The 27,766-nt window shown below is 30.2% G+C and overlaps 2 long non-coding RNA genes across 2 annotated transcripts in view; both read left to right on the top strand.

The window, feature by feature from the left end:
• The first annotated feature begins 768 nt into the window (after positions 1 to 768).
• LOC143191144 (uncharacterized) overlaps positions 769 to 27,766 on the top strand; it is a 31,409-nt gene continuing 4,411 nt past the window's right edge. Inside the window, exons 1-3 of the long non-coding RNA XR_013004420.1 lie at positions 769 to 1,028; positions 12,132 to 12,370; positions 12,436 to 12,587. This is a non-coding gene — a long non-coding RNA (uncharacterized LOC143191144). The remainder of the gene's footprint in view (positions 1,029 to 12,131; positions 12,371 to 12,435; positions 12,588 to 27,766) is intronic.
• On the top strand, positions 17,531 to 17,919 carry LOC143191415 (uncharacterized). The gene is made up of 2 exons (XR_013004497.1): positions 17,531 to 17,573; positions 17,627 to 17,919. It is a non-coding gene; the product is annotated as an uncharacterized LOC143191415 (long non-coding RNA).

Below are 27,766 nucleotides of genomic sequence, written 5' to 3'. Positions count from 1 at the left end.
GTTTCGCTGTAATATCTCATCAAAACGAATTAATGGAGCACTGGGTGAAGCAACAGAAGCATAAAAATTCTATAATTCTAATGATATTTGGAGCTTGATCATGTTGTAAGAGATAATAAGCGGCCAGCTTGGTTGGCGCAGTGGAGAGGCGACAGGAGGGTCCACCTACTGTTGCGATAGTCTCGGGTTCGAATCTTGCTGGGGCATAGTTATAAATATATATTTGTGATTGTCCTAGGGAAGAGTGTAAAATGCGACAAGAAAAATGATCTTAGTCACGCCAGTATCCAGGCTGGGTAAGACCGGATCTGTAGGCTTCGGTAGGCTTAATGCCGAGGCCCGTGGTTCGGAGCCCATGTTAAACCGTAGGTCCAAGACAGATAAGTGCTCATTGGTAAACAGGAGACTTTAAAGTATTAAAAAAAGATTATATTTGATTATTAGTTGTTAAAATATGAATATGATGCTTTATATCAGAACAAAATGTTTAGTATCATCAATAAAGCAGTTCATTGTGCATTTTGATTTAAAAAAATTAATGTTAATGTAAAATTTGATAGACATATCTCTAAAATCCAATATCTAAACAAATTCAATTGATTTTTGTACAATTGCTTGCTGAACTAATAAATTTCTGTTATTATTCGGTGCTAGTGACACAAAACAATCACTTCTGAGAGGCCACATTTTTAGCTTAATTTGATACTGATAAAGGTAGACAGTAAACACGTTAATGTTATTGTTCTGTTTTCACTAATCATCTCACTAATCATCTTAGGTGCGATAAACTTTGGAACAATCACTTTTGTTGACACATTAACTTTTCCACATTTATTGATATTGTTACGACCTATAGAAGCGTCAATATTGACATTTACACGACTAGCGACCGACTTATAGATTGATCGATTATATTGTTTCCTCTTGTTTTGTGCATTGTTGATACGACCTCAATTAAATATTTATTTATTGTTAACGTGACTCCCGTCAAAATGATAAAATTAGGTTTTCAGTTACAAATTGATCAGGTATGTTAGTAATTACTTTTTGATTTTTGTAACAGATTTTCCCAGTTTAAGTATGTAATTTCGCTACGTTATGTTCCGCTAAAATAGCAGCGTCATAGATTTATATATTTTTATATTTAAATAATTAATTATATTAAAACTTCGAGAGTCATCGTTTGCTGCCAGAGACTCTCGGTGAGCATACTCCAATGATAACATAGAAAAAATAGAGATTTAACTCTATAGGTAATTTTTGAGAAATGTTTCGCGACGTCCAATAACTAGATGTCACTAATTTGAACTTATTACTGCCTACTGCGTTTGTTTTCATTTTAGCCGCCATTTTTGAAGCCCAGAAGTAAAAAATAGTGGTTATTTAACCAAGATAGTTTGTATTTTTTTAATTTTTAGAATGCATGGAATCAAAAATAGACATCAATGCATCATAATGCATTTTTTTACGTGTTATGGCTAACTTTTCAGACCAACAAAATGAGATTAAATTTATAGACGCAAGGCAGTATTTCATACCCCACTTAGTAACTCCGTGGAGATTGTTTTATAATACTGTGTAACCTACATACTAGTACAATAACAAATCTCAGTAGTATTAACACATATTTGTTTAAAATATAAATTATTTTATTACTTTTCGTTGTATACGTAACAGTTTTCAGAATAAAATCAAAAAATAATGAATGACATATTTTTAGATTAAGGATGTTATTAGAATTATAATGAGGAATTACATTACAGATGAGGAATTTGTATTCAACATAATAAAACAAAAAAATAGAACTATAAAATAGAATAGAACTATAATAAGAATAGTAGATCATATTAAATTAAAGGCACTAAAAAATGTAAAATGCAATAAAGCTTTTTATAGTTGTTGATAATATATATGTCTATAGAAGGGAGTTATTTCTGAATCGAATAAAAACGGATGATGAGAAATTGATTTATCTTGAAAATCCCAAGCGAAAAAATCATGGTTATTACCTGGCGATGCCGGCCAATCGATTAATGTAAATGTTGTCCATTATGACTTATTCAGACCTGGAGGAACAATTATTACTGATCGCTATTGATGAGAAATAATCAATTTAAACTATGTATTAATCGAAAAAAACCCACTATACGCTCAAAGGCATGATAAGACGATTTTGGAGCATGAGAACATCAGTTTCATACAGCAAAATCCATCAAGGAAGTGTTGAAATAACTTGGATAGGTGTTATCGCACCCGCCGTATTCTTCATGGCCGGTTCCATCCCTCTACCACCTTTTTAAATCAAGATGAGCGTCATAGTATAAGACGAATTGAGATAATAGAATACTGGTAATACTTTTAGAATATAATAATGAATTTACACTAACGTTGTTTCTAGTTTTTGAAGCATTTTGAAATTTGGTTTGGTGCCTGGAAGTGGATTTTGAATTTGTTTAGTATGCCTTATGCAGTTCAACTTCCTAATACAGGGCAACTTCCCAACACAGCAGATACAACACTATCTGATACGTTCCAACATGTAATCGAATCACACTACAAAAGTCGCCCGGTTGTCAAATGTCTTGAAAACATTAGTGATAAGAGGTTATAAAGAGGCAAATGTTATTTTGGCCCTTTGCTTGTTTTGATAACACTTCAAATCGCTACTTACACTCTGGTTAACAAAGCCAAATAAATAGTTAGTCAGAAAGAGATTACGTTTCTAATCAACAACTTCGAATAGGAACGAAGTAATGAGTGTCCGTTCTTACCAGTAAAATGCGTTAGAGATGTGAATATGCTATTACATTTTAAGCTGCTGGGGTTTTTAGTGGAAATAATTTTATTGTGTTGCAGCTGCACTAAAGGTAGTTTAGAAAAGAGATTAATATTGATATAATAAAATAACTCTAACCTACAAACTATTGTGGCTGTTTTATTAACTGTAGTGTAAGTCCTTCGATAATATTTGCATTAATTGTACTATAATGTTAAAATAAATTGTATTTTATAAATTTTTGTTTCGTTATTTTATTTATATTACAATGTTGTTATATATCAAAGCTAAAATAAACTAAAATGAGTAAAATATCACAGTTAAATTCGGCAACATTGCGATGTTCTAGAGGCAAAAGTACAATTGATCAATCTTTAACAATAGGATAATTATATAATAGGATAATTTAGTTATTGATGTTTTTGTTTTATATATTTAGTTATGGATGCTTTTGGGTAGCCCTTAACTTTACCTTAACTTAATGATTATAAAACTCATTTAAAGGCTACGTTAAATAGTTCGCTCAGATCAGATCAAGTAAAATGATACTGTATAATATACTATTAATATTATTTAAAAACTTTCATGTTATCCTTATTATTACTTCTAATATATTTAAACTAATGTTAATTAATAATAAGTACACCTTCAGCATTTATTTTTTAAATATTATTTCCTTGTCAAACATTCATAGCAATTCTAAAGAAAACTTCAAAAAGTTGCTCCGCATATTGAGATAAAAAAGTTCAAGAATCCTTAATTCGAACTTTATTTAGGTTGGAACATTGTTAACATAACCTTAATTGAATAAATGGCTTATAAGTGATAGCTACGTGACTTTTAGTGCATATAACTGATAAAGTTATATTTAAATACGCATCAGTCATATTAAGAGTGCAATTAAAAAGTACTGTAGAATATGAGTATACTTAAAAAGGACCTTGGTGGTCTGGTTCTAAGTAATTTTCTAGAAAATTAATTGATTGAGATTTATGAATTTTTGAAAGTACACAATTGAAAGATATAACCTATACATACCAAATCTATTATAATTTTCTAAATTTGAATTTACTGATTGATTAAAAATTGATTGATTTGGCAAATGTCAAGAAAACTAATCCAGAATTAATCTAATTTTAAATTTAAAAAAAATATTAATCGCGTGTCCTGTTTTTTTTATTCTTTAGGATAGTAATGCTTGTTTTTCCATGTTTAAAAATGGCACATTACTAAATTAGTATCTGGCATAAGTAATGCATTTCTAAATCTTGTTAGAAATTCGACTTTATTCATTGGAAGGTTTTCACCATCTGCTGTTTGCATAGGCCATTTTGAATCCACAAATCAACAAATAGTTAGGTTTAGATAATTAGTTTGAAATTTAGTATCACCCAGAAATTATATGAGTTTGTCATGGGTGGTGTCATCTTTATGTCAGACTGAAAATACTTATTAGTCTCTAGAGCCAAGGTTTGGTAGAAAATCAGATTGATAAATTAATATTAAGAATAAGAAAATAAATTAAGAACTGGGTCATCAGATACTGGGTTATAATACAACATTAACAAACAAGAAAACAGACTGGGAACAGATCGAACAATCGAATTCAACTAACTGTAGCTCTTAAGGCAACCTAATAATTTAATTTTGAAGCAGAAAAATTTGTTGTCCAGCAAGCGGCTTGGAAAAATACTTCAGAAATTAATTATGTCAAATAAATCAAGGATATGGTTGACACAAAACTTAAACTATGAAAAAATGGACAATAAAATAATGATGCAAAGGGAAATAGTGTAAATTAAAAACAAATCCATAAATATCTGCGAAATCCAACAGATGACAAGCAAGTAGACTATTCGCTCTGGAAAGCAACCAAAAACTTTATGTCATGAAACGATTATGTCTATATATCTTATGTATATACGAGACATACGTGAAAATTGGACAAGCATCAAACAACAAAAAGCGCAATCATTTGCTGACCATTTAGAATAAATATGAAGAAAGTGAAATTGAATATGAAAATATAGGAATGTTCCGCGAAAAGCTATATAAATATAATACAAATTGTGCAGAACACAGTTCTAAATAGCATAGCAAGTTCAACCAAATACTATAGTACTTATTACTGATTACACCGAGATATTCAGATATCGGCTGTCGCTTAGGAAATTAAAATAATCACAAGAATCTCATTCATCTATGTAGTCTTCTCTGTGCCATTCTCAACATCACATCACAAGAGAATCATACTCATGTTAATATTAAAATGTAGCTACTCTTGAATAACACCGGAAGAGGGAGTTAAAAGATCAAAACATTTGATCTTGTGTAGTGTCGTGTAGTGAAGTGCATTTAATAGAAAAACAGCACTGTTAATACATAAACATTATTCGACTAGAAATTAATATCGATGAGTCCTCCTAGGTCGGCTACGACTAGTAATAATGTAATACATTTAAAAGAATCTATAAAGTCTAAGATTAGTTTAATATCTGAAGGAGCGCGTAGCAAAACTGAGTTGGTAGCTGCGATTTTGATAGCAGTAGTAGACTAAGCCGCAGTTACTAATATTTTGACGTCATCGTATGTACATATATACAAACCTATATGAATTGTTTATAGTATTCAGCTTTTAAATGACGGTTTTCTTTTTGGCGTAATAAAACCAATCTATCTTAAAATGAAATGAAATTTTTTTAAACATTAATCAACAATGAAACAGCTATTCAATTTCCGCCAGACATCAAGATCTGAAATCAATACGTGAAAAAATAATGTTGTAGTATGCAATAAACATGAAATGTAAAAAGGTAGTAGATAAGTATAATTATTCCAAATAAACATAAAACACAATAGCATTTTGGTTTTTTCATTTACATATATTTACATGTTATAAGCTTAATGCATTAAAATTCGTACTCGAACCATGATTAACAGTTAAATTACGGGTTTTTCAAATATTACAGACATAAAGACTATGTTGAGCCCTCGAGTATTAAAACAAGTTTTAGTTATATCACAAATTGCACTAAAATACGTAAACAGTTCGTGGTTATCGCGGTATATTTGGCAATTTAGCAATTTTTTAATTTCTAGTGAGCCTAATACTTGTATTTTGGTTGAGGTTTTTTTATTCAATTTATGATATTAGAATAAAACAAGATAGATAAAACAAACGCTACAGAAATATAATAGTGTAATTTAAGCTCATAAGTATGATTAGCATTGATAAGTAATGAAAAGTTATTGCATAGTTTAAATTTCCGTAAACAAATTGACCTGTAGAAATATTTATAATATTAACCGACTTCGAAAAAGGAGGAGGTTCTATATTCGACTGTATTTATATATATATCTTTTTTAATGTATGTTCGCCAATTTCTCCGCCAATTTTGGGCCGTTTGTCAAAATACTTTTTTTATTCTAAAGAGTGCCCTTCCGAGGTGATCCCATTGTAACCAAATCAGTATCTGTTGAAGGGAAGGGGGAAAATCGATGGAAACGCTCAAATTTCAAAGGTATGTATAAAGTTTTCACCTATTTTTTATCTAAAATAATCAAATATTTGTGTATAATGTTATTGGTGAGCTGATGCGGTAGAAAATCGGAAGTTGTTCAGTGCAAAAGTCATTCAGATTGCTTTTTAAGCAGTAACTGTAGCATATAAGATCTCGTAGAAGTATTGTTTATATTGTACTAGTGCTTCTATTGTGTAATAGTTAAAGCGTTTAGCTCCCAAACGGAGGTTGTGGGTCCGATTCCCGCCACAGAGAACAATTTTTTGCTGTTCTCGATTAATTAAAAAAATTTGTTAAATCACCTAGGATAGATAGCGGACCTCGGGGCCTAAAAAGTTTTTTATTTTCAATGATTGTTTCTTATTCCTATTTTTCCTCAAACGGGCTGTACCTTTACTTGACCTATCCATTGTACTATTAAATAAAATAACTACGTAATTTAATGAGTAAATATCTAACACTAAAAAAAGAAAAACAAAATAATTTTAGCAAAAAAATTGACCGTCGGTGCCGAGCCCAAACAATACAAAAATAATAATATAATTCTGTGACATATACAAAAAAATAAATTAACAACAAAACAAATCTAAATTGATATAACTGTTTGGGTTCTGCACCGACGCCAAAGTCAACGATTATGATTACATATTTTATTTTAAAATGTTTTTTTTGTGTTAAAAATCTAAGTTTGATTATTTTTAAATTTTAGTTAATTCCAACACAAAAAAAACATTTTAAAATAAAATATGTAATCATAATCGTTGACTTTGGAGTCGGTGCAGAACCCAAACAGTTATATCAATTTAGATTTGTTTTGTTGTTAATTTATTTTTTGTGTATATGTCACAAAATTATATTATTATTTTTGTATTGTTTGGGCTCGGCACCGACGGTCAATTTTTTTGCTAAAAATATTTTGTTTTTCTCTTTTTAGTGTTAGCTATTTACTCATTAAATTACGTAGTTATTTTATTTAATATTACAATGGGTAGGTCAAGTAAAGGTACAGCCCGTTTGAGGAAAAATTGGAATAAGAAACAATCATTGAAAATAAAAAACTTTTTAGGCCCCGAGGTCCGCTATCTAACCTAGTTGATTTGACAAATTTTTAATTAAACTAGAACAGCAAAAAATTGTTCTCCGTGCCGGGAATTGAACCCACAACCTCCGTTTGGAAGCTAAACGCTTTAACCATTTACACAATAGAAGCACTAGTGCAATATAAACAATATTTCTATGAGATCTTATACGCTACAGTTAGTGCTGAAAAAGCAAACTGAATGGCTTTTGCACTGAACAACTTCAGATTTTTAAACCGCATCAGCTCACCAATAACATTATACACAAATATCTGATTATTTTAGATAAAAATAGGTGAAAACTTTATACATACCTTTGAAATTTCAGCGTTTCCATCGATTTTCCCCCTTCCTTCCAACAGATACTGATTTGGTTACAGTAGGATCACCTCGGAAGGGCACTCTTTAGAATAAAAAAAGAATTTTGACAAACGGCCCAAAATTGACGGAGAGATATATATATACAGGCGAACATAGAACCTCCTCCTTTTTCGAAGTCGGTTAATATTATAAGTATTTCTACAGGTCAATTTGTTTACGGAAATTTACACTATGCAATAACTTTTCATTACTTATCAATGCCAATCAATACCTATCAGCTTAAACTACAGTATTATATTTCAGTAGCGCATCTTGTTTTATTCTAATATCATAAATTGAATAAAAAAACCTCAACTAAAATACAAATATTACGCTCACTAGAAATTAAAAAATTGCTAAATTACCAAATATACAGCGATAACCACGAACTGTTTACGTATTTTAGTGCAATTTGTGATATAATTAAAATTTGTTTTAATACTCGAGGGCTCAACATAGTCTTTATGACTGTAATATTTGAAAAACCCGTAATTTAACTGTTAATCATGGTTCGAGTACGAATTTTAATACATTAAGCTTATTATCATTATAATTTAGTAACTATATATATATATATATATATATATATATATATATATATATATATATATATATATATATAACGTAACGTATATATATAGTAATATAACATAGCAGAGTTCTACAAAAGATAATGTAGGCAGTGTATTTTGTTGATTCCTACAACAATCTATATTTACATTTTAATTTGTCAAAGACTAAAACACAATAACGTTGTATTGTAACATAGTTTTATATTAAAAATATATGATTCAAGGAAGAGTTGTTTTAGTACTTCAATCTCAGTATCAGTAAATTTTCCGTACTTGTTGGATTTTTAGGAATGGCTAATTTTTGCTATAAAAATCAGATATTAGTCAGTAAAACAATTATAATTTAGTAACTAATTACCGATTATTGTACCTGTAACATGTCAGATAATAATCTTTCATAGAATGATGTATAGGTGGGATATCGTTACTGCGCTTCAATAATTAAAGAATGAATAATAAATTTAAAAATCCTCTTAATCTAAAGTAACAATCATGTAAACGTATTTGCAGGTGTGATTTTAGGAATGGGATTATCAAAAAGAAACCAACAGGTGTCTCACATCATGTAATGTGTAAATGTCATGGAATGACTATACGAAACGTATTGAGAAATTTTTAATGACTCATCTTATTAAGTGAATGTTAACACTAGTAAAATATTTTCAATGTTTCAGAGAATAATATAATTTATTTACAGAACATTTTAAAGAGTGATATAATTGTTGTATAATTTAACTTTCTCTAAATATTTTAAAGTCTTTTACTTTTTTTTTAGTAACGAGGGTTTATCTCGATTGGACTACAGTTTAATATGGACTCCCAAACTTTGCATTAAGCCTACCGACTGGCCATGACCAAGTTTGAGACTATCCCAGGAGACATCTGGTCTTACCCAAACTGGTTACTGACGTGGCTGGGATGGTTATTCTTTGTCGGATTTTCCACTATTGCCTATAAAGACATTTACTATTACAATCACATTAGAGTATACCCTAGGAGAATTCGAACCCGCGACTATCGCAACAGTAGGAGGGCCGTCCTGTCGCCTTGAACACTGCGCCAACGAAGCCAGCTAATTTAACTTCATACATATTTATATAGTGAAACAAGTACATATATTGTTAATTTTAATTTTTAAAATTAATATATTGTTACCGCCGCCGCCGACTACCCTACAATTTATTTTTACAATAACCAAAACAATATATGGCGAAAATTATAAATGTAACTAAATCACTGAAACTTGTCTAAATAGAAGGATAGTTTTGATATTTCTCTATCCAAAATGATACACATTTAATTTGGTATTATTGAGTTAGTCGGTATTCATTACTATTGTTGTTTGTTTTGAAGAAATTTGTTGCCGAAGCCCATGAAATTTGTTTAGAAATTTACGGCGATGCTGCTTCATCAATAATAGGTTTTGGTTTGAACAGATAAAAAATGGTTATTTTTATGTAAATGACAAAGAACAGCTTGGAAGATCAAGAAAAAAAAGACAATAATTTTTCAAGAATTATTGAACGAAAACCCAGGTAGAGCATTCAAAGAACTTTCACCATCGTCGTTTCATTGCTTTCCTGACAAAAAAAAGAATTTTCTGTGGTATATTATTTCTAGCGACGGAAAATTGATCTATTACGATAATCTAAAGCGCAAGACGTTATGGTTGGTCCAGGAGTCACATCGACATCGAAGCGGAATATTCGTGATCTTAAAGTCTTCCTATATGTATCAGATCACTAATGCTATCATTGCCTTATTGATAGTTTATAAAAGTTTAGTGATAGTTTATGAAAAGAAAATTGAAAAATATAAGTTAACCTAAAAATGTTGATGTAATGCTTAGAGTTTTCCATTTCCTTTGAGATTTCGGAATAAAAAGTCATATATAAAATATTTTCTTATTAAAATGTTCTAAGGAATTTTAAGTCAATACACCGACTACTCATATTAAATTTTAAATTATTTAGTTACTACTTGCATGTTTACAATATTTGATACTTAGGACCCAATTAAGTCATTCAACTTTTAGATAAGTATTTTAATAGCGTGTGCTTAAGTGCATTTAAGCAAAATATTGCATATAAACAATTCATATTTTAAAAATGTTATTGCAGTAATTTAATGAATTAAGTTCAATTAAGGAGCATCATTACGTGTCAGATGTTTTTCTCCTTTGCCGATATTGTGATAAGGAATTAAAAATAAGATAACAGGGAACTTTTTACAAAATATGAAATATCATTATTAGGCACTATTTTATCACAAACGAGTAGCTATCACTAAATGTCACCGAGTGCAAGAGAGGGTCTTTTAATTTGTTTAGATGACGTAGGTGTACATCTGCCCTCACAGTTTCATCTAGTTTTAAGAGCTCCTAATGCATTACACCTTGCTGATTCTACTATATAGACAGGACGCAAGTGTTAGGAATAATCCGCTTCGATGTCGATGTTGATACCAGTACTGGACTAACACATAATTTTTGCATCGGCCGTTGCAATATGCCACACAATAATTGTATTTGAACCTTTTTGGTCCTCCAAGCAGTTTTTTGACGTTAGCATTAAAATAATCACTTTTAAATTCTTAAGACCAAAGCAGCATCACAATCAGCATTACCATCCTTTTTTAAAGTGTTCCATGTGGTACCGGTAGCAGATTTCTTGAAATCAAATAACAAAAGTGGGGAATGTCGAAAATTAAATTTTGAACATTTTACGATTTACACTGGATAACTCAATAACACAAAATAAAAACGATATTTTTTTAGAGAAATGTTAAAAACCATATCCATGAATAATTATATTCCATACATAATGACATGGGTCATAACGACCTTACTTAATACTTCGACCTTACTAGAATATATATATATATATATATATATATATATATATATATATATATATATATATATATATATATATATATATATATATATATATTACATATACATATATATATAGGTCGATGTTGAGATGAAATGAAGTAAGCTGAGTGCGAGTTAGCTATGACCCATGTCATTATGTATGGAATATAATTATTCATGGATATGGTTTTTAACATTTCTCTAAAATCGTTTTTATGTTGTGTTATTGAGTTATCCAGTGTATAGAGACATTAATCGTAAAATGTTTATAAAAAAATTATATAATATTATATTATACATATTATATATTATATATTATATAATATGTGTAAAATTATATATATATATATATATATATATATATATATATATATATATATATATATATATATATATATATATATATATATATATATATATATATATATATATATATATATTAATATTATTAATATTATATAAGAAAGTCGTTATTTGCATAAAAATCTGACTTAAACAAATTTAAATGGCCATGATTTTGTGCAAAAAGAAGCTAGTATTGTCAACCTATTTTGTATCACTAGGTCAGCCATATATAGTAGATATAAAGTTGTATTAAAATATTAACCTTAAAAGAGGGAAATTGAGCTCATTAAAAATTGCGATGTTATATTTACAATATTTTTAAAGTTTTAATACAAATATATTATAAAGTACTATGAAAACTATGGAACTATGGCAAAAAGCTAAAATTTATTTAATAATATTAACAAACATAAGTAATGTCATTGATGAGTAGAATAAACACACATATATTGATTAAATGTAAGTGTATCTGAGTGGAATATATAAGTCGTGGAAAGTGAAAGGTTTAAAAGAGTTTTGCTTTGCTTTAAAAGCTATTTTATTTTATGAATAGAAATGGCGACTTATTGAATAGTGATGAAAAACTTTTTTTTCTTATTGCAGATTGACCCGCTAGAACCAAACGGTCCTTTGCAGATGTTGCTTCTATTTCAGGATAGAGACGTTTTGCGAGCGATATAGACCCTGGCATACGACTAGGATTACCGTAGTTGGTTTAGATACCGGGGTTTGCGGATGGATAGGGATTTGATTAAGATGTTATTGTGTTCTAAGGCGCCTAGGGTGAACCTTACACTGATCATGTTCGTGAAACTTTTCACGAACGGGATGCCTAATTCGAGGTGAGTGATTAGGTTTCTCATAAACCATGAGGACATTGAGTAACGCGTGAACTTTTTCGGAGTAGAACATTTGGAGTAGTAAAAGTTGTCTCTCAGAGACATACCTGCACTACACTTGTGCTCCGTAGAGGCAGACTGGACCGACTACCATCTTATACAGAATCGTTTTCTGGGCATGTGATGAAAAAGGACGTTGCGGGCTTATATATATTTCCAGGTAAGCCCAATCCCTACCTCTAGATGTCTCACTCATTACACCATTCAGTCTTAACATACATGTGGTCTTGTTTCTTCAAATAAACTGCTTATAACCAGGGCCGTATTAGACGCGTAATAAACAAGTTCCTCCTAAAGAAACGACCAAAGTGATGTTGTCGTTGTCTGGACCATCGGGACTGCTTATAGTTGTGATAAAATTGTTTTTGAATATCGTCTGTACGTTCGCTCGCCAGTTTGCATTTAGTGATCTTCAAAATAGCACTATTTCTATCCAAATGTCTATGGTACGAAGTTTTGGTGACTCTAGATTTGAATAGAACTGTTATGCTTGTGTCGGGAATCTATGGACTAGGGGTTTTGCAAAGCTTGGGTGTTTTATCCTTTGTTAAGTTTCAGATTTAATTAAGATCATACACTTAACTGAAGGTTTTAAACAATTATATTTCCACTTTTCTATTTAGCAATTTATTTCCAATATTATATAAAAAATGTAAGTTACATACATATAAAAATTATGATTAGAGCTATTTCAGATGCATTGACAATTTGATATTGTCTACTAATGGATAAATGAACAAAGGATAAATATATTCACAAAAAACAGGACAACAATATCTGAGCAAATGTAAGTTTTGGTCATTATTATATTTGGTCATTAAATTATATTTAGCTTTCGCTTATTGAATGAGAAAAAAAGTAATTCTCAATTTTTCAACTTCTTTAATTAGGCGTAATATTTCAAAAAATCTGACAATGAATAAATATTAATGAATTACTTCAACATTCACCTTATTTCTCATATTTAATGGGTGTTTAAACATACTAAAACTAGCTCGGATGCTCAACATATGCCGTTTGATTTGTTATGATTTGTATCTATCATCTGGAATATATCGGTTTTATTAATATCAGATTTGAGCAGAATCGCTGAGAATAAAGGATATTGCGTCATGCAATACCACAGAAGTTTTGCAAATATAATTTTAAATATGAATTTTTAAATTTAATAAAGAGATATAACTACCTTGGAAAATGTTATATTTGAAGAAACTATAGTCATTTTATGAAAGGAAGTAGAAATTGAAATAATGGGAACTGGTTTATCTACTTGGAACTGGAGAATCCCTGCAGTGGTTGACCAGGCAATGACTTTACTGACTAAACTTTCCACTTAATATTTTTTTCGAATTAAAATATATTTTATAGAGAAAATTACAAACGTAATTACACCATAGTTGGGTTAATAGTTGTATAATCTTAAAGCGTAAAAGCCAATATAGCAGTTTAGAGAAAAATATTTCCATAAAAATCCTCTCCACCGTTTTTAGCACATTGCTTAATAAAACTGGGGCTTGATACATAGGTGGATGACTTCTGGATAATATATATTAACTTTCAACCGATATCTGTCAAAACTACGTATCATTCCAACTGTTGACAAAATGGCTTGATTAGGGTGTGTCGGTAATAACATTTCGGTTTTTGAAACATATTTGACTAGCTATAAGTATAGCTAATAATATCGTTAGAGATTTACAATTTTTGAAAAATTTCGACTCATGTCTGAAAACGTTTAATTGGGTACTCATTATGTTTTTAGTTACATCAAAAGAATAAAGCCGCGGAAACTCATTGTTTTTGGCTAGAGACTTATGGTGAGCATGCTCTAACTATAAGAACATGTAAAACGTTTTGACAATTCCACTGTGGTGATCTCAATGTTCAACAGAAATAATTAAAAATGCAAAATTACAGAATCTATTGGGATGAAGGCAAACAATTAACAGAAACGTTGATTGTCAGCCGAGTGGCAATTTGTCGCGAAAGGAAAGATCCAAAGATGGGTGTCTCATGAATAGAATGGCAGGCAATTAGAAAAGCTGCTTCAAAGGTACAACAGAAACGTTTGAAGAATTTATTTCGAAAATTCTAAGCGATAAAATCACTTGGCGAAGCCTATTTTATCGACTGCAAGGACAAACCGCTTTGTTCCCAAGATTATGGTCTATAGGTCGGACCAGGTTGGTGGCTACCGATAACAAACGATTTCACAGTATGTATGGATTGAAAAACTTCCACAGTACGCTATTTTGTAGCATGACAATGCGCCGTCTCATACAGCAAAACCAATCAAAGAACTGTTGACAACACTTGGAAGTCTTATTGCACTAGCCGTACTTTCCATACTTGACTCCGTCCGAGTAGCACCTTTTCGCATCTGTGGGGCATGTACTTGGAAAATAACACTTAACCGGTTTTGAAGAAGTTAATAAATGGTTCTTTGAACTAGAAAGAAGAAACTTTTTTTTAGAATCGCATCCATCTGATTTAATTATAATGTACTGAATTATACCTATTACCTTATCTGAATTATAAATATTTACATATCAGAGTAGTGTCATAAAGAGTAGTGTCCTATGATCTCTTGGAGAATATAATATTTCTTATTTCTGAATTCAATTTGTACTTGGATTTCTAATAAATGATTATAATACAGAGCCGAAATAAGTGATAATTTGAAGAAGTAATATATTGAGACCAATGAATGACAAAAATAAGTAGACTATTATATGAGAGACAGTCTTCGATAAGATTCTTAAGCGATGCTGTAAATGTATCATTTTGAATTCATTCAACAAATATGATAAAATTCTTGTAGTTGATATCTACTTATTGACTAATAACTCCTAAATTATTCGTCGCAGTAATTGAAAAGTGGCTCGAGATCACGTATTACTATTTTACCAATCCCTAGTTTTCGGCTAAATTGCATTTTATACTTTGGCAAGATATTTTGATTTTATTTTTATTGTTTGTATGTTTAAATACGTATCTAGAAATATACAATTCGTGGAAAAATAAACAATTCCACAAATATAAAAAAACAACTTTGTTATATGTAATTAAAATACACGTTGCAGTAAAATAAAGCAGCCTTACGAGTTGGCAAAATATTAACAAATGATAATTATTTTGTTAAATGCTATGTAAACATTTCTGAATATCCAGATATGTGTTCAACAATATACTGCTGCTGATTACTGCGTTGGTGGCCTTGGTGCTATGAGCAAATAATTATGCACACCATTATGCTATATTTGATATCTTATCTATCAAAACAAAGACATTACAAACATAAAATTACATAGATTTTAAATAAATATTGGAAAACATAATATTTTGCTAGTCTAAATAACTTTTTGGCTCCGTTTCTTCGGACTCCATGGACTATTTCTCAATGCATGGATATTTTGAGGGCTATTGAGTACCATTAAATGCAGCTTTTGTGAACCTCTAGTTTCAGCTGCGATACTTTGGTCAAATTCCACTTAACTACAACAAGGACTATTTCGAGTAACTGTTTCGAGAATTTCGAGATTGCTAATCCAACATCAATCTGTCTCTTTTCTTGATAATTAATATGACTCTGGTTAATTGAATTCAAAAATGAACAGAAAAATTAGAATTAAGAACAAATCTTATCTCTAGCTAAATTTTTATACGCCTACTTTTTGAAAGGACAGCACTTTTATTGCACTATAAATGTGTACTTGATTAACCTTGCACTACTCATTGTTCTTCTTAAATAATTTTTGATCAAATTTAATTTTGAAAAACTTTCAGAACTGGGCGTTGCTTATGGCAATTGTGAAAATTATTCAGAGCAGTATTATAGTATCATGTAGAGTATCTTCAGCTTGAATTTCCTTGTGTCATTGCCTGTGGCAGCAATGCCGAAGTTGCCCCAGCTTGAAGATATGTTTTTGTTAGTTTTGGCGTAGTCGAGATTACGTTCAGTGTCGGTTAAAACTATTAATATAGCGGATGTTAGAATTTGAGATATTTGTACAGTAATTTTATTTAACGCAGAAAACTGATTCCGCCTCATCTCATTTTCACAAGACAAGATAGCGTTTCTTGTTTCCGTTATCAAACATGTTCCTTTTTGCAATAAGTCTCTGGTGTTCAAAAATATTTACATAATATTTATAAGATGTTATTGTTATTATATATCATGAATATTGAATTTTGCTACACCTAAAAAGTGTCACCCAGGGTCGCATCAGTCTTACTACACTATACTATTTCACTAAATGTGTTAGATATTCAATCAAATGACCATCCAATTTTATATATTTAATTATACATAGATGCCTATCTGCACATATTAAATATAAACCAACCCATGAATAATGGTTGATTTCCTACTAAACCGTTATCAACCAGTGTTTGGATTGACACTTCATCAATAATTTTTATTTGGTGAAATGCCTTTTTATCTATTGCTTTTGGAACAACAAAAAATGTTTAACTAAAATCGTCGTAACTTGTGAACTGACTTGAAGTTAAAACTTAAACTGATGATTGTTACAGAAAGAATATAGGCCTATCAATTATGAAGTTATTTGTGTGTCAGAGCGGATATTTGTTGTGTAACATGTTATTAAGTACAATGCTATTTAGAATAAGATTCATAATTAAAAAAATATGTTATGAAAAAATATTTGTTTTCATTTTGTGTATTACTACGTTACATGAAAGATATTCATTAACACTTAAGATTGTTGTTTATCATGTTCTTGATAATTAACATTCTCTGCTTGTTTGGGCATTTCTTTAAAGAGACTATTTTCATAATATATCATCACTCCATACTAAACCGATTAATTCAATTTTATGTTTAAATGTGTGACAAATTGTTATAATTAGATGTACATACATCGTGACGATAATAATGAACGATTATAATTTTGTCAGCTTAATATTCTCGCTGACGTGACACCTTACCGCTTAGGTACACAGTGTTAATGAGGCAAAATCATAAATATATTTCACTTATATTTAATTAGCGCGCGTGATATTTTCGATTACGTGATGGCATATCAATTTAATTTTTTTATTGGTTTGGTTATTTCCACAAATTATATCAATCAATCATAAGATCAATTTGATTTTCAAAATTGTTTTAATAGTATAGAATGATGTAAGTTGGTTATTCCAAATTTGTTACGTTTTTCATAAATACTTCGTATTTAGACAACAGTGCAAAATCCGACAAGGAATAATCATACTAGTTCTAATAAGAAGAAAGGCTAAGTACGACCGCGGGACTCTGTTCCTAGTGTTTCTGGTCCGCATGTCTAAGATGGTTTCTAAGTTGGTCATTAGCCAGTCGATGGATTTAATACCGAGGATTGTAGTTCAGAGTCCACGTTAAGCTGTAGTTCCTTTCACCCCTGATAAACTTTAATTGGTAAAAAGGAGATTTTAAAATATAATTAAAAAATAGAAGTTAAAGTTATAGAAGTGGAGTGAATTTTATGTAGTAATATGTATATAGAAACTATTCATTATATTCAATGTTACTACTACTAGAAAGAATAATGTTAGATATCTTATAGCCTCTGCGATATTGTTCTGTTATTTATCGCCTTTGATATAAAGTTATACAGGCCTGATAATAATTTATGTAAAAGTATAGATAGACTATATAAGGTATATTTAAATAAATAAATAATTAAATATATAATGCATAAGACAATATATTACGTACTTGAAGGTATTTTTATTAGTGGTAGATTTGGTAAAATTCCAAGTTAAAAAATGAAAAAGGGTTAAACAATCTAACTTAATTATTAAATTCGATGGTTTTGATATATTTCTATATAAAATAACAGTTTTCCATTTAGTGAAGTTATGGAATCCTCAAATCAAATTTTTGACATTCCTTATTGTTGGTGTTTGATTTGGAAATAAATTTTGCCTAAACCCATTGAAAATTTTTAGTAACTCATGACAATGTTGCTCTATTATGTACCAATTGTCTGTTTTGGTTTCAAAGTTTTTAAATGTAGTGATTTTGATGTTAAAGATGATAATGATGTAGTAGGTAGCGTATTGTAATTGATGATAAAAGGTGTATCTACAATGACTGTCTCAGGTGCAAAATGTCATGGGTTACTCCAGGAGACCCCTTCGTATTAATACTTTGCAATATTCATTGTCTTTCATATGTCCTTGCATATATCGGAAGGTGTAGTGTATTATGAGTTGCTAAAACAAAAAAAATCTGTTACTGAGATATCTACCGCCATTAATTGAACACATTTAGAGACACATTATTGCAAGAAGACCAGCAATGACGATTACAGGCCCTAGGCCGTATTATGGACAGCAATGCACACGTTACAAAAGTTTAGATTAACATATATGGTGCCAATTTTTCTGAATGAATGCCTTTTGAAAGTGAAATCATGATCAGAATACATAAAAACACGTTATATATACGTATAAGTGTATAAAATATAATTAAGCATGTAAATAAATCCATGTTGGAGCCACACTGGCAGACTTTTCTTTTCAGACTTTTCAGTATGTGTCATTTCATCGAAGTGTGAACAAAAATGCTTTTCAATATGTTGAAAATATCTGAATTTGTACTGAGTAAATTGCATTTGTTGCGCGTTTTGCTTTTGAGCTTTAATTTGAATAAAAGTGCGGCTGAAAGTTTTCGAATGCCATGGCGAGCTTATTAAAACCACGTTTTAGTGATTTCAACATGTGAAGACTGGTTTTGTTTTAAAAGTGGTTATTTGGACTCCGAAGGTAAAGAACGTTCTGGACAGGCAAAAAAATGGAGACGATTTGAAGGAATTACTCGTTTATGATCCATGTAAAACACCCGAAGAATATGCAAAATTGTTGGTAGTAAACAAAAAAACTTCTAATCGGTTGAAGAACATGAAAATGATCCAAAAGCTTAGATATTTTGTGATTGGCGTTTGGTCGTGTGTGAAATGCTACTTTAACAACAAAATCCGAAAGGTTTTTTACATCGTATTATTACTTTAGCTTACTTTACATTAGCAGTAGATCTGCCGGGTGAAAAAATCTAATGGTTTGAGATCATATTTTATAGGTGTAGAATCTAAATATATAATTAATAGAACCAAAATTCTACATAAGTGGTCAGTTAATAAGAGGGTCTTAGTTAATTCGTTTCTATGCTGACATTCTCATGAAACACATGTTTCCTACATTTATACTACACACAGTAGTCCCTATATCACTATAACTAATTATTAATAAGTAGTAGTATTAGGTGAATCACGTCAGAAATAAGGGGTTTGACTATGAAGTACGAGTTTTTTTTTATCCGATTTCTACATTTTTAGATATGCTCTTGTAATTCATAGAGGTTGAATGGTTTATAAACTGGCTTTTTCCCAATCTAATATTTTATTTGTAGTTAATGACGCAGTATATTTTTTTCTGGTTGAGTGTACACTTGAAATTGATTTTACTGTTGAAGGTAAATAAATACTTTTGTAAGGTATATATATATATATATATATATATATATATATATATATATATATAAATATGGTGTAGGCAATAATAATATATAATAATATCGCATAAGTGAGTAATAAATATGTTGGGTGTAATCTTGACTATTCAAGCTGTATAATGTTTGTGAACACATGAAATATTCCAAAATTATATAATATTCCAAAATTTGCTGAATCTTTGATAAATCACTACATAGTATAAAACAAAGTCGCCTTTTCTGTCCCTATATCCCTATGTGCGCTTAAATCTTTAAAACTACGCAACGGATTTTGATGCGGTTTTTTTCAATAGATAGAGTGATTCAAGAGGAAGGTTTATATGTATAATACATGCATAATATACTAAGGCAACATTGCTAATTTTAGAGGTTTCTAACGTGATGTCGTAAATTAACCTATTTTTTAGGCTTATTTAGCAATTAGCAAAAACGCTGCCTAACCCTACGAGTTAGATCAAATTAATGTACTACAGTATTGTACACCATAAAAAGGTCTACAAAAAGGTCCGCGATGGTATATGTTTATCTTTTAGGGATAACCCACATTAACCATTTTTATTGTTTACTTTTTACGTGAGAAAATGGCTTATTTACGAAGCTATTTGAAGCAATACGGCATTAATCCTTATCGAATTAAGTATCTTAAATACAGTGTGCAATTAATATAGATCAATGTGGTTCCTTACAGCATGTAAATTAAACAAATATTTTCGGAGATATTACAAATTTAAAATTTGTGTTTAAAAATGTGTAATGTAATAAAAATTGTATGAATTTAGATATTCCAAAGATAGCAGGAAATCTTCATAGTAAGTATAGGGGAAGAGGAATTGTTTTACTCCAAATTTAATGCGTGCAGGCCAAGGGCAGTAATGAATGAACCAAAAATACTGGATCGATTTTAATCATGTTTTCATTGAGTGACATAGGCATATATATTTTATGCCCGTGCAAAGTCGGAGCGGGCCGCTATGTTTTTATATACAACGTTCATATTTTTTCTGTAGTGTATTTAATTTAGTATCAGCATTGCACCCGTGCGAAGCCGGGGCGGGTCGCTAGTTCAATAATAAATAAATTAATAAATCCTCATAAATATAAAATTTATAAAATTTCCAACAAAATGAGTTCGTTATCCTTAAGAACGTTAAAACGACAAAGTCTGATATGTTCATTTTAACCTATTTTACCGAAAATATTTCATAAGTTAATAACAATAAACTTTAAGATGATATAAATTGTGTATATAAGATTAGAAACCTTTGTGGTTCGGGTCATATAATATCATGACATAGTTCTAGAAATGCGACTTTATCTTATGTAAACTTTCAGTATTTAACTTTTCAAACCACAATGATAAGTTTATGGAGTTATCAAATATTTCTTTGTAATTGTATCCTTTGTTTGTGGCTCTGACTTTTTATTAATACATTGTTACTTACAGCTAACTAACTTACAATTTGTTTTTATAATTACTTAAAAGTAGCTATTTATACCATCAGTTCTTTCTGAGTCTTTATAATAATATTAAACTGCAAAATTAGATCAAATAATAATTTGGTCCTTTTGAGTATGTGCCCTACTCGAGTGTCATTTAAGTGTCTTAATACTTCACTACTAACATCAGATTAGAGTTTATCCTCATATCTCTTTGCGATTCTCATAATTTCTTGTAGTTAAATATGCTCATAGAATTTGCTTATACAACAGTAACTTATTATTACGAATAATTGAGATTTTCCTCAAATTATCCAATACATTTTTTGTATTTCGAGTCCAGTTCTTGTATTTTCTTTTTAATATGATTCTTCCAACTATTTTGCTTCCTGAGTTTTTCATCGATTTTCATCACAATGCAATTGGTATTGTTATATGGGATGACAGTGTTGTTGTCTTGCATGTGCAGATTGATTAAAAGTAAATTTATTATTCACCGATCTATTTTGGAATAACTTTAATCCTTCGTCCAAATATTTGTATATGGTAACCTTCGGTACCTTCTGGTAGCCTTTTTGCTGTAGTCTCCAACAATACTTATGTCAATATTATCGCAAAGGTAACCATTGTGATCTTTTCTGGTTAAATGGTGGTTATCACATGTGTAAAGTAGGCAAAGGATAGGTCCCAATAGTCTTCGATGTGGTATACTTTTTTTTATCTTCCTTTGTTTTAGAATATGTTTTCCCCTTCATTCTGGCTAAGATGTAAGAGTTTAGAAGTTCAGTGTGCTACTTTGGTAACATTTTCTTTAGTTTGTGGATAAGTCTTGCATACCAAACCTAACTGAAGACTTGAGGTACATCTAACAATACAGCTATGTTTATTTATTAATACATTATTACTAGCCGTTGTTGACTAACTTAGAATTTAGTAGTAAAGTAGCCTGAAAAGTTACGAACAATTAAATTAATAATTTTATTATGAATAATATTTAAATGAATTTTTATAAAAGTCACTTCTATAATATTGATAGAAATATTCCAATTCTAATAAACACGATTTAATGGCTCTTATTTGCGAAAAAGCAGTTATTGTAATTGGAAATCAATTGTAGGCTAGATATAATATTCTTAATCGAATAAATATTGAATTATTATAATGATGAATATAAAGACCTCCAATAATCAATAAACATCATCGTCATCTTCAATCCATTACTGGTGTTCGGGCAGTGTCTACTTCTCAACTAACACGCTGCTGTTGATACCGCAGGACTTTTGGCAATGTTAGTTTCTTATTTTTCAGATCCTTTTCTATGATAGTTGTTGCATCTTTTAACTACATGTCGTTTATATTTGGTTCAACAGACATGTTCAAACTATTATAATCCGCGTCTCTAGATATGTTCATCAACTGTACACTGATTGTTGCATCTTAAATCTATGATTTTATTTATAATATGTTCTTACCAATAGGTAATTGCTAATATGTAATGTATAATTTTCCTTAAGAGTCGCATTTGAAAGACCTCATACTTACAGATATTACACTCCAGTAGTGTCCAAGTCTCGGAACCACACATAATTATTGACAAGGCGTTCAAAAGAAGTGGTCATTCGTCTTGATTGTATTTATTTCCACATGCACACATATATTTACATCATATATCATCTTAAAGAAGCAAAACTCCTGCAGCTTGGCCGATTTAACTTGTTATTTCATGAATAGATACTACTTTTACTGATCCCAAGTACTAGAACTACTGCACTTCTTTTAACTGGATCCTGTTGAGATTTATAGTACCAGTGGATTTTAGTCTAGGGGAGTTTCAAAGCACGAAGAACTTTAATAATTTTTGGAGGAACCAATTCGACCCAAAATGGGAACAAATGTATACAGTTTAAAGCAGAGTCTAAATCAGGAGTTATTTTGGGATTACCGTTAACAATTCTCAGCATTAATTTTTAAAAATATGCGGGTTAGATTTGGATATTTACATTTTTAGATACCTGTAGACAATAGAATAATAAAATATATTGTATATCCACCAAGCATTAAGCATTATACAAATACGTACGTTTGTTGCTTTTCCATTTAATCAGACAAAAGAACGTGCAGTCACGTACAACTAATTTTATATAAAACAAAACTTTGTTAAATTAATCTGTATATGTACGCATTAAAGTCTATTTTCTTTCAAATGAAGCTTAATTAAAACTTTCCTAATTAATCTGTTAACATCAAAGATAACCCTTTAATAAACTGAAGTTATTTAGAAAACAATTTCAAAATAAATTAAATAATTATATTTATTCAATTATTATAAGGGTATATTAATGGTACTGTGGATTAACAAGTAAAAACATAACATATTAATGATTTATTCATAATCATTTTCGGTTAAACGTATCAGTAGAAATTATATGAATTATATCATTTTGCTCACAGCACCACAAAGATCCAAGGATCGACACGTTCACGCTACTAAGGATTTAAAGTATATATTTCCGTATTATTGATTTTGATTGAATATGATTGATATTTGAGAGGCAGCAACGGTTCTTTTTTTGAATTTTAGAAAGATAAGTGGATAATCTAATCGGGATTATTTATTAAATCGTAGCCTGTCGGTATATTTCAAAAATCTAATGCATCTTGATTTGAGAAGGATTTTGTTAAGCGTTCAGGATATGAATTTTAGAGTACGTAAGAAAATTTGAAACACTCTGGCAAATACATTATTTATTTCTTTCTGTTTGTCATAAATATCTGCGGTAACAATTGGCTCATCTTGTGGATTAATTCCAAATGATTATTTATTTGAGTATTTATTTTTTTCAGACGACATTTCACTAACTGTTATTACCATATGCACTTGTTCGAATGTTGAGTAATGACGTTGAAACCCATATCAGAAGTTTTATAGTTATAAACGGATAATTTGTATCTAGCACAGCAGCGATTTTTGTAATATACAACTTGTTCAGCCGATATACAAGGTTTCTTATGCATAATTATTTGTGCAATCTTAAAACATCTAGGAATATGTTTGAATTTCATTATATATGTTGACTTGATTATTACTTATCGTGGCAGTTCATTCAGTAATTCAGATGAAATATCATCAATTCTCAGGAGAATTTTTATTATTCGTATTTTTCGAGCAAACTTTCACTGGAGAAACTAGTTTTATAGCTATTTCGGGTTGATAAACAGATGTTGTATCCACTGTGGGCTGTATATCATACGATTGAAATACATTAGCTAGATATTGTGCGAATAATTCATATTATTCCTCTTTGTGTTGAATTGGTGTTCTACTTGTTGTTGGACTTGAATTGCATCGTTGAAACATAGTTGATAATATTTGACTGCTTCTGGACTTAATTCGCTAACATATTTTTTACGAAGTAATTTTGTTTATGCTCTTTGGTTCCTCGGATTACCGATTATATTAAATTTTCTTTTGACTATAACGTATATGGTTCTATGTCATGGTGTTCTAAATTGTCCTCTTTTTATCCGGAATTTCGAGGGGGTAATTTATTTCATGCTCTGATTTCTCTCTTGTTGTTGAAGTTACGCCTTCTTTTACAGTTAACTTAATCCATTCTTTTAAATTTTGTGTTTATTGCTCAAGATCGTCTATGATTTTGAGGCTTATGTTCAAGCTGATTTTTTCTTTGTTATTAATCGAATTTCGAATTAGCAAATATTAATCATGTCTACAGAAATATTTTCTTTCAAGTAAATAAATATACTGAGAAGTCTGAGAATCCCAGTGTTCAATTTAAGAGTAATTAAAAATACCAATAAATAAAAATATAGATCTGAGGTTATTGCGAAAACCCCCATTTTTGGTGATATGCGGTCGAACCGTTTGCTTAACTTCCAGGAATTTCTTGGGCTTGATTTTTGCTCTGAGAATGGATGTTCGCAATTGTTTATATTATTTGTAATCTTTAATATGAAAATGACGTAACGTAACAAAACTCAATAAAAGTTATTCGGGTGGTCGAGGTTTCCGGCCCGTGGTCCCGAGCCGATGTTAAACAGCTTTAAAAAGTACACTAGGTTGAAATAAGTAAAATCCATGTAATAATAACTATATTCTATCACTATTACGAGAAATCAATAATTTATTAGTGTTAACGTTAGTATAAATAAATAAATGAAATATTTTGGTTGTTATAAACATTTCGGAAAATTTTGAAGATGTTTGACTGGTTTTTCCACCTTTCTTTTATCTATAATATATTTATCTAAAATAGATTTCCTGTAATAGAAACATTGTACAACTTGTATTAAACAGATCTTTATCTTGCACTTGTATAATTCATCGAGTCATTTTCTAAAACCTATTTATTATATAATGAAGTTTATTTGATAGTCAATCAATGTTTTATCTGCTGCTTAATTTTTAAAAGGTTTTAAATCCCTTAGCCTTTTTTTTGATCAAAATATGTTGTACTGTTAATCTAAGTGTTCTCTATTAATGTAAGCTTATTTACTGCCTATTGAATTTTCTTAATGAATTTCCACTATTTCTCTCTTTTCTAAAATATTATTTTTCTCGACTTTGGAAAGCGTTTTACTTAAGTTAACTAATTTTCCAGAATGCGTATTAATATTATTTTTAATTTTAATAAATAGTAATGTTTTCTTAAGCTATAATAAACCCATATTATAACAGATACCAGATATTTGACTATCAGCTAAATCCTATTAACAAGAGATTTTGTATATAGAAAGTTATGCAGACTACAATATTATATGTTATTTATTTATCTTACAATATTTATTGATTTGTCAGGCAACTTGAAGGTAATCTGTCAAAAAAAAAAATAAGCCACTGTGATGTTCAGCTCCTTATCAGTTTGTTTCTTTTTTGTAATTACAAAAGAGCCTCCATTGAAAGGCATAGTTCCCATATTTTTATGCTTTTGTATAGATGCGTGAAATGCGCAGGAGAGCATGCAACCAATAATTGCTTACGCAAAACACGTGACGACAAAGTAAAATGAGTAAACTGTGACGGTGATCATCCTGCAAATTATAGGGGACGCCTAGTCGATAAAGCGTTGCAACAAGAACTGTATCCAGCACTGATGAAAAAAGAAACTTAGAGCCACCAAAACGGCTCATACCATCTAACTCGCCTAAAGCACAAATACAACATACTCACATCTCATACGCACACGCAGTAACCAACAGTCAGACCCAACCTAATACGCAGACAACGCCAATCACCAATGAACCTATAAGAACTATTAGTAAATTAGAGGAAATGATGGGAAAACTTATGGAACAAATGAGTACAATGATGAATTTATTCACCGTCGTCGTTACCAAGTTAACCTAATGACGAAACACATTTCACGGATAGAAATTATTTGCGGATTCCGAAATACAAGCTGTATTACACAAAACACCCAGATGATAAAGCACATGGAGGAACATCTATAATTATCCGGGAAAACATAAGACTGTAAAAGAGAGAAATTCGGCGAAGAATATTTAAAAGACACCAGTGTAACTATTGAAGAAGTGCATGGGCCATTAACAATTAGTGCTATATATTTTCCATCTAAACACAACAACAAGGTAGAATAATACCACGGGTTCTTTAACACACTGGGTAATAGATTCATTGCCGGAGGAGACTACAATGCAAAACATGTTATGTGTGGTTCTAGATTAATAACACCAAAAAGCAGATAATTGGTCAAAGCAATGAAAGCACATAATTTACAGCATACTTCTACTGGTGAGCCAACATATTGGCCGTCAGATAGAAATAAAATTCCCGATATCATAGACTTTTGTGTTACAAAAAATATTGATACCAAATCTGAATCATATACTATCATAATCATAATCGTAAGCTTGGATATATCATCTGATCACTCACCAGTTATTATAATAGTGAACACAAATATTCTCAACAAAACAAAATCACTTTCTTTGCATACCACTAAAACCAACTGGCCATTATTTAAAGAAAAATTAGACAGTTTGTTATTACTAAATTTACCTCTCAAAACAGAAAGAGATACAGAAATAGCAGCAAAAAATATTTAAAAAAAACTATACACCTAAACACCTAATAGAGCAACATATCAAAAGTTTAATTATACTTATGTTTCATCTACAATTAAACAAAAAATTGCTAAAGAGAAAACTGCGAAAAACCTGGCAACAAATCAGAACAGAAGAAAGCAAAAGAACATTCAAGGCCACAAAATAGCTGAAAGAGCTAATAAATAAGGAAGAAAATCAAGGAATTCAAAACTATTTAGAAAACTTAACGCCAACTGATGCATTGGAATATTCTCTATGGAAAGTAAAAAAAAGATTAAAAAACCTTATGTTGTCGAAGTCCCATT

The sequence above is a fragment of the Rhynchophorus ferrugineus genome, unplaced genomic scaffold, assembly GCF_030347505.1.
Source record: "Rhynchophorus ferrugineus isolate W39M unplaced genomic scaffold, kcgeb_rfMv2 rfM2, whole genome shotgun sequence".
In the NCBI taxonomy this organism is placed as follows: domain Eukaryota; kingdom Metazoa; phylum Arthropoda; class Insecta; order Coleoptera; family Curculionidae; genus Rhynchophorus; species Rhynchophorus ferrugineus.
This window is presented reverse-complemented; position numbering and strand designations above follow the sequence as displayed.